Raw genomic sequence first — 9,231 nt, forward strand, 5'->3', positions numbered from 1 at the left:
GAAGTAACGCAGCTCTCCCAAATCCTTCATCTCAAATTTCTGCTTCAACAACAGCTTCACTTCATTAATGTGTGCATCACTATCACCTGTAATAATCAAGTCATCAACATAGATGACTATAAGCACAATCCCTCTGTTTGTCCTTTTCACATAAAGTGAAAAATCTGAATTGGAAATCTGAAATCCAATAGTGACAAGATATTGCCCTATCTTGTCTGACCATGCCCTCGGCGCCTGTTTTAAGCCATACAAGGCTTTGCGCAACCTGCATTACAAAATCGAGGTGTGCTTTATCCTCATAACCTTCTGGCTGCATCATAACCTCTTCCTGCAAGTCACCATGCAAGAAGGCATTTTTCACATCCATCTGATGCAAAGACCATCCCTTTGCAGCAGCCATAGCAATTACTGCTCTCACGGTTGCCATCCTTGCAACTGGGCTGAAGGTTTCCTCATAGTCAATTCCATATGTCTGTGCAAAACCTTTGGCAACCAATCTTGCCTTGTACCTGCTAACAGACCCATCAGCATTGTGCTTTACTTTGTAAACCCACTTGCAGCCAATAGCCTTCTTATCATGAGGCAAAGGCATCAAATCCCAAGTGTGGTTTGCATCCAAGGCAGCCATCTCTTCATCCATAGCTGCTTCCCAATTTTTATGCCCTGCTGCATCCTAAAAACATGTGGGCTCTGGCTCCTCTAGAACCTTGACCATATAAGCATAGTGATGTGCTGTATACCCATCATATCTCAGCCTGTCAACTGGATACTTAATACGAGTGGACCTCCGTACAACTGGATCAGTTGCAGGAGTCTTTAAATCATGCCTGCTTTTCCTTGCACCAGGTGTAACAACAGAAGGAATCCCAAGTTCCTCATTAAGGCTCATTTCAGAGCCGCTTGACTCTCCATCAACATGAGAGCTACCAGCAGACACATCAAACACTGGAGCATGGTCCACTTTTTCTTTTCCCTTATGTGATACCTGCACAACACTATCAGGACTGCCATGTGACGATTCACTAGATCTCAATCTCCCTGTCCATGCATTAGATCCACTAGTAGAGGACTCTCTGGGTCCACTCAAGGCTTGAGATTGCTGCTCTGCATTTATTGCAGCATTCCCATTTCCTGCATCTGTATCTCCTACCATAACAGTTGCTGCATACCAGCTGCTCATTTCATCAAAAACAACATCTCTGCTCACTTGCATTTTGCGGGTGGAAGGGTTATAACAGCGATACCCTTTCTGGTGCTGAGCATATCCAATAAAGATGCATTTTTCTGCCTTCGGATCCAGCTTTGTTCTCTTCTCATCAGGAACATGAACATAAGCTATGCAACCAAATACCTTCAAGTGAGAAATATCTGGTTTTTGGCCTGTATACATTTCTTCAGGCGTCATGCCATGGACAGCTGCAGTGGGGGTTCTGTTCATAATATAAACAGCAGTTGCTATTGCTTCAGCCCAAAAATAATCAGGCATGTTTTTCTCATTTAGGATCGCCCGTCCTACTTCTGCAATATGCCTGTTCTTCCTTTCTGCAACCCCATTCTGCTGAGGGGTAGACCTGCATGAGTACTTCCTTTGAATTCCCTGTTCTTTCAGATATTCACAAAATTCTTCTGAAAAGTACTCTCCCCCTCCATCAGATCTTAGCACTTTAATATGCACACCTTTCTCTTTTTCAACCATGGCCTTAAAAGCCTTGAAATGGCTGAACACTTCACTTTTGTGCTTCATAAAATAAATCCACACCTTCCTAGTGTAGTCATCAATAAACGTCACATAATAATGGCATCCACCAATAGAAGCAGCTTTGGTTGTCCAAACATCTGAATGGATCACTTCCAAAGGTCTTTTGCTCACCTTAGCATTTTTGGGAAATGCATGTCTGGCCTGCTTACCCATTTGGCATGCTTCACATACCTTTTGCATTCCCTCAACTCTGAATTTAGGCAAACCTGCAACAATGTTTTTCGTTTGCATAGATTTCAGCCTTTGTATATTCACGTGCCCAATGCGCTTGTGCCATATCTCAATATCTGCAATGACACCTCTCCCATGCGCAAACATAGCAGCTTTCACCTCAGGCATATCAACATCCAAGGTGAACATTCTTCCATTTTTGTTGCCTTTCGCAACCAAGTGGCATTTATTTTTCAAGTCCTCAACAAAGCATCCATCAGGATTAAATCTAACCTGCAGACCTTGCTCAACCATCTGGCCAACTGAAACCAGGTTCTTAGTGATTTTTGGAACATGAAGTACATCTGCCAAGTACTTTGTTTTGCCATCTTGCATAGCCAATGGCACTTTACCAACCTGCGTAATTGGGTGCGCAGTATCATCACCTGTTTCAACATAACCTGGCTTATCCAAATTTCTGACATCATGAAACCACTCACCATGACTGGTCATGTGGTTAGAGGCACCTGAATCAACATACCAAACATCATTGCAAGCTGCAGCATCTCCTGACATGGAGTTAACCATATGCTGCATCACAAAAAGGTGCTCATTTCTGTCGTCACCATGCCCACTTGATGATGCATAGTTGCTTTGCTGCAACTTTCCACTTTTGATGTCATTCTGCTTTTTATAGCATGTATTCTCCTTGTGTCCAGGCTTTCCACAATAATAGCATTCTATGCTGCTATTTACTTGCTGGTTCCTTTGCCATGAACCACGGCCTCTTTGGCTCCCCCTGCCTCTAGAACTACCATGTCCTCCTCCATAGGACTGGTTTTCCTGTTGTTACTGTTGGTTCTGATTTCCTGCACGGCCACCAGAACGGCCTCTTCCTCTACCCCTGCCTCTACCTGTATTCGAGTAGAAAGCAGTCTCTTGAGAAGTTGAGGTGGCTGAACCACCATTCCTTTGCTCTTCACTCAGCAAGAGAGCAATAAGTTCCTGAAAATCAGGAAATGTTTCACGGACTCCAATGGATGTCCGAAATTGTGCATAATCTTTCCCAAGACCATTCAAGGTCACGGACACTAAGTCCTCATCATCAACAGGTGCTCCAATGGAGGCAAGAGAATCTGCAAGGCCTTTCACCTTCAAGGAATACTCATTTATATTCATATTTTTCCTTTGCACATTGTGCAACTCCTGCTTTAGCTGCATCTTTCGTGCTTTGGTATTTGTGCTATACAGCTTCACCAATGTATCCCATGCCTCCTTAGGCGTCTCTAGATCCTGTATATGCACAATCATAGAATCTGAAATGCTAACGGACAGCCAATATAGGCATTTTCTGGCTTTTTCATGCCATTCTTTAAAGGCCTTCAATTCAGCAGGAGTGGGAGCAGCACCCAAAGCTGGTTCTGCAGTTTCACCACTGATGTAATCCCAAACTCCCTTTCCCATAAAGAAGTTTTTCATCCTGAACTTCCATGCTTGGAAGTTATTCTTGTCAAGCTTCTCACTGACAATGGTAGACAGATTCTCAGACATTTTACAAATCACGAATTGTAACAGCAACCTGTAAACACAGCAAATGCCTCACAAGGGCAAATAGCAAAACTTCTGCGAAAAGCCTCACAGGGGCAGATCTGCAACACTGACGAAAGTGGTATTTCACCACACAGTCACTTCCTCGTGACGATTTTGCATCAACAGGCAACAGGCATGAATCTGCAACTCCCAATATCTCTGCACACAGGCATACGATGCAATTTCTGTGGCACCTTTCCACCGACTAGCCGCGCGGTGGTCGCACAGCAAAAACAGGGCCTTTTTCTGAGTGCCTGCGAGTTTTTTTACAATTCCTCCGATGAGAACAAATTTGAAACCGAACTTACTATAGCAAGATGTTGTCATAATAAGCATACCAATAATCAGACTTACAATCCACCCTATCTTTCACTTGAAGAACATAAACTAATTACCAAACTCATAACATAGATGACTATTGAAATACCACTTCACCCGCAAAATGCACTAGGCCAAAACTTTCCAAATGTATCCATGGTTCACCACAACAATTATCAGTCTATGAACAAAATGGTGTTTTAAACCATGTTCTAATCCCCCTGACATTCATCATCAAGAAAGTAGTTGCGCACATGTGGTTTATCTAATTGCCACTCATCATATCTCTTGTCGGCTGTCATGAATCTTGCCATTTTTTCTGCATAGCATGGCAACAAATTACAACAAAACATACATTTCAAAGGAAAGTAAGTCAAAGTGGAACAATGAAAATAATTTCCAACAAGAAGAAAGTCTTCCCATCCTTATGTGTTATACAAAAGACAATTCGCTACCAACAAAAAGCAAAAAAAATCAATTGCTAGATCAAGGCCTTACAAACACTATCCAAAGCATCAAAATTTGTACTTTCTTGATTCAAAGGCACCCGTAAATGTTCACTATCTACCATATTATAAAGATGCTAAATAACACTTTCAAAGTCCTCAATTTTAGCATTCAAAATATATAACAAAAAAACTCAGGGCCAGTAGCATACTACTCATCAAAGGGGTTTGTGACAGGTTCCACTCTCTCTTCTTCCCCCTCTCCATCATGCTTTGACCTGATCCGTTTTCCAGAATGATCTGCCACAAGTGGCTCAACAATGCTAGCCATAATACTATTGTCTGAATCAAATGAAAAACAAGGCCTGCCAATGGCCTGACAAGCACGCATAAGAGGGGCTGTACCACAACCCATCTCTAGAACCAGCCCTCCAGGAACACAGAGAAGAGACATAATGCAACCTACAAAAAACTACTCCTCTCTAGTCCACCTCGTGCTAGCTGAGAAGACATCGGCACGATTGTCCTTGCAGAGGGAGGTATGTAATGAGTCCAGACATCTTCACGTGGATCAATCAAAAGCTGTTGGAAAAGTGGAAAGCTCTCCTCCCAAAAAACTATTGGATTCTTCTTTGCTCTACGTATTAGAGCTAATACTGAAGATTGCATTTGGAAACCACATGGAGAAAAACATGTATAGTATATTGACTTCAACTAGCAAGCATTATAGCATGAAAGATGGCAAAGATAGCATGCATAGGACTTATCCTTCCAAACATAGCATGCATAGGACCAACGAGGAGACATTTGTCAAAGACACTTTTATCATGGAATGCAAACATAGAATGCATGGAATGGTAGCTTACCTTAACTCTTTTATCATGTTCTCTACAAAATCCATATGGAAACTTGTCATGAATGATCACACGTCTGACAACCTCCAAGCCCTGGACATATGCAAACCGTTCCATCCAACCAATACATTGTCCTACAAGCAATTAATTTTATTTAAAACTAGTAGAATGGAAACAAAAAATGTGAAATGTCAATTGTGGTATTGTGCCTTACCTGCCAAAGGACATATGCATGCCAACTAACCACTATCAGACAAAGAAGCTGATGCAACTGCAAGCCCATGCCGCACATGGTCCTCGAGCAAGACATTCCAAGTAGGAGTGGATCCTCTCTCATCAAGTGGATAGCCAGATGGAAAATCGAGCAATATAAAATCTGAATCCCACTTCACCTTCTTACCCATCTTCTTGTAGTCTTGATCTCGACTAGCCACTGTAATAAAAAACTCATGCAAAATAGCATACTTATCATTTCTTTTAGAGTCAGCAAAGTCTTTGCCCATTGCAATGTAATCTCCAACTGTACAAGCAAACAAAGGTGTGATGCTACGGGCCAAGGAAATGTCAGGTGACTGTGATCGATGGAACACGTATTGCTTCACAAGTCCCGAGATTGATTCTCCATCTATATGCAAAAGCAAATTAATTACAAGTAAAACTAGTGTTAAAGGAACAACTACATATGCAGAACACAACAACACCCTTACCTGCACTCTCTATGTGATCCATTTCATGCCGCATAGGACTAGATGGTCCCTCATCTAGAAAGAGAACAATCATAAACTTATTAATGCGATGTCAAAACAAATTGAAGACAACATCAACAAACAATCATATTGTATCTTCCTTACCTTTTTCTGTAGGATGTTCTTGTTTCTCTTTCTCTTTCTTATCTCTCCTTGAGCTTCCCTCCACTTTGTCCTTACTTGCTTCATTGGCTTTTTGTGAAGCATAAGTATTGTACAAGTCTCTTTCTCGCACCAGTACTTGTCCTTTAGGAAAATCTATCCACCAGGGACAATGTGCTAATTCCCATTGAGAGAGACGGTGCATGCCAGGTGGATACATGCATGCAGCATGACCAATCTCCACCCAACTCTTGCACAAATTTGGAATGTCAGAGATCCTTTTCTCTATTGCCAAGTGGGAGAGATATCTATCAACCAAGAAACACAAAAAAATCGGATGTCCCAAACCATCAAAAGGTCAAAAAAACACTGTTGGAAGTCCAAAGAGCAAGCTACAAGACCCTGCAAGAAGATCACGATAGATGTTTGCACGAGCTTGCCATGGCTTTCAATAGTTATGGTCTTGAGAGATTTCCAAGCTAGAGTGGAAGTCTTGGAAACGACCCATGAAGATGTTTTTCAGCAATTCACGCAACTTCAACAGATGCCAAGGGATTCAGATGAAGCTGTTGCACAGAGTGAGCAAAAAGTGGAGGAGATGAAGGAGAACATCCAGAGCCTTAGGATGAGGGAGGAAGGAATCGAAGGAATCAAGAAGCAACTTAGTCATGTACAGAGCAAGACTATGGTATTGATGGCTACAATCAAGTGGAACAACCATCAATGATTGTGTAAGTACATGAATCAATAGCACAAAAATAGGCAAATGAAAAATGAACCTTCGAATGAATTGACAACATACCTATAAACCACCCTATGGGCAGCCATGTCCAACTCAGATAGTCCATCTCCTTTTTTTCCACCTTTGCTCTCCATCTTTGTTTCCTTTGATCTTAGCACCACAAACATATGTTTTCTCCCCTCCAGTTTTATATCCTCCATGTATTGCTGCAATGTGTAATCCTTAGGGGTATCCAAAGGCATGCCCATTGTTGTGATTACCCTCAAATCTTCAAGCACTTTCAATGACTGTCTCTCCACCTTCTCCAAAAATATCTCTCTACTAATCCACCTAAACAGTAAAAGTTGATGCAATTTTATAATAAAAAAATAAGAGTCATGTTATTGGCAAGAAACAAACAAACACCATGAAAGATGATTTGTATTGGTAGAAGAAACACACCCTCTGTACTCAAGGTCGCCCACAGGCATGAAGTACATGTCTCGCATAGGTTTAGTGGCTTCTAACAGAGAAAGGAAAATATTTTTTTTTTCTAATCTCAAATCAGACTTTGCAATGAGTTGGAGCTTCTCCAATGTCACGCAAGAGTCCGCACCATCAAAGCGCAAGGCAAACAACTTTTCCAACCAAGCCTCTCCAAGACCAGGATCTATACAATTCAACACCTATCCAAAGATGACATGTCAGTCACTTAACTTCAAAATAAATGCAACAAAGTATAGAAAATTCAATTCACACCTTTCCCATCCTATCAGCAATTCTCTTTTGAATTATGGTACGCTGCTTTCCTTCTGCCTCTCCCCTTTGATCTAAAGGTAGCTTTGTAGATATTTTGTCCATTGCTTTTTTAAGCTCTGTATTGTACTCAACCTACATACATAAGTTCCAATTAGAGAAAGCAAAGGAGTGATAAAGAAGTAAGCATCAATACAAATGCAACATTCTACCTGGAAGACAAGCCTTGCCAGATAACCTCTTGTCAATGGAAACCATGGCTTCTTCCCTTTACTCTCTTGAGCCCTCCAATTCTCTATTGATTTGATCTCACTCAAAGACAATGTTTTCATAAACACCATAGAGTCACACTCACAAATGTTGTGTGCATTTATGAGTATGTCCCTTAGACTGGGTTTGATAATGGCATGTTCATTCATGCTAGAAAACAAACAATAAAGTACACAACCCAATCAATAAATGCAAAGTAGCATAAAACACAAATGTGGAGAAGATTCAAAGAGTCCATGTACTTACGAATTCATTCGTTGTAGCCCTACCAAGAGAGCAATCTCACTAATTTTCCTTGGGTCAATTATTGTGCATACCACTCGTACATGTCTTTTCTTGTTTGTAGGAAAGATTTCCTTGATAACACTCATCCATGCAGTGGTCCTATGATTGCCCTCCCAAACAAATAACATCTTTTGCGACATAAAATGAAAGTCAGTGTTAGACATCACATCTTTCTCAAACTCCTCATCCACCTCTCTCCAGGTGGGAGACCAACTCTTCCTCATATCATCTGTCACAACTATCTCCCCTCCATCACTCTTGCAGACAGATACAATGAAAGACCCTTTCTCCGAGAGATAGCCCTCCACTTGAAATGTACTTTTGAGTGAAGATACATCATCACGAAGTCCTCTCACTCTTGCATAAGGTATCAACCTACACAAGGGAATGCGAGGACACTGGTTTGAATCAAGCATCCTACATTTGCCAATCACATCACCTCCTCCTTCCACCTGAACTTCACTATCATCCAACTCATCCTCCTCCACTCTGGGACCTTCATCTCTTTGAGTTGATGATACTTCAACCTCTAGACCCACCACACTTTCTTGCTCTTCGGTTCCACCTACTAATGATTCAACATTGTGATCTACTTTTGTTCCTCTTGTCACCTTTGTAGAATGTGCCACTTGAACTTTTCTGCCTTTTTTTCCTGTCATCCTGAAAAGACAAAAAACAAGGCATTTTTCCAATCATAGTTCTCAAAACCTTTTCAATAAAAACCAAAACTAAAAACAAGAAACAACATGTAACAACAGATAGAGTATAACCTACGGCAGGTTCAAAGGTCTTCTCAAATCTTTCCATATGCTCAAAAAAACATGAGAGCTTTTTCACATATATATATGATAAAGGGTTTGTTTATGAAAACATATGCAATACATATCACAAGGGCAAAGCCCCAAACAGATAATGAAGTGTGTACACCTCATAAGGAAAAAGTTTCAGACAAATATCTCAAACTGCTGACATATATGAATGCAAAGGTGTGTAAACTCGCACTTATGAATAAATATCATTTTACATATCTAGACAAAAATACATGTATCTACCAATGCAATTGATTTCCAGTTTAGGGAACATTCACCCACTTGTGTCCTAAAAGAAAAAGTTTCATCTCCAATGCACATAGTATATCAACTTGCAGTGGTATCTATACACTTAGATATATGGAATTGCAGTGGCAAATATGCACTTCTATGCCTACCCCTTACCCTCATGAAAAGACACCTTG

General features: G+C 40.9%; 1 long non-coding RNA gene across 1 annotated transcript; it reads right to left on the bottom strand.

The window, feature by feature from the left end:
* Nucleotides 1-7,349: 7,349 nt before the first annotated feature.
* LOC147890875 (uncharacterized) lies at nt 7,350-8,385 on the bottom strand. The gene is made up of 3 exons (XR_015542559.1): nt 7,959-8,385; nt 7,446-7,577; nt 7,350-7,372 (listed from the first exon to the last, which is right to left on the bottom strand). It is a non-coding gene; the product is annotated as an uncharacterized LOC147890875 (long non-coding RNA).
* Nucleotides 8,386-9,231: the final 846 nt, after the last annotated feature.

Source organism: Dipteris shenzhenensis, chromosome 18 (assembly GCF_047967505.1).
Source record: "Dipteris shenzhenensis isolate YYH24624 ecotype China chromosome 18, Dip_SZ_1.0, whole genome shotgun sequence".
Classification (NCBI taxonomy): Eukaryota; Viridiplantae; Streptophyta; class Polypodiopsida; order Gleicheniales; family Dipteridaceae; genus Dipteris; species Dipteris shenzhenensis.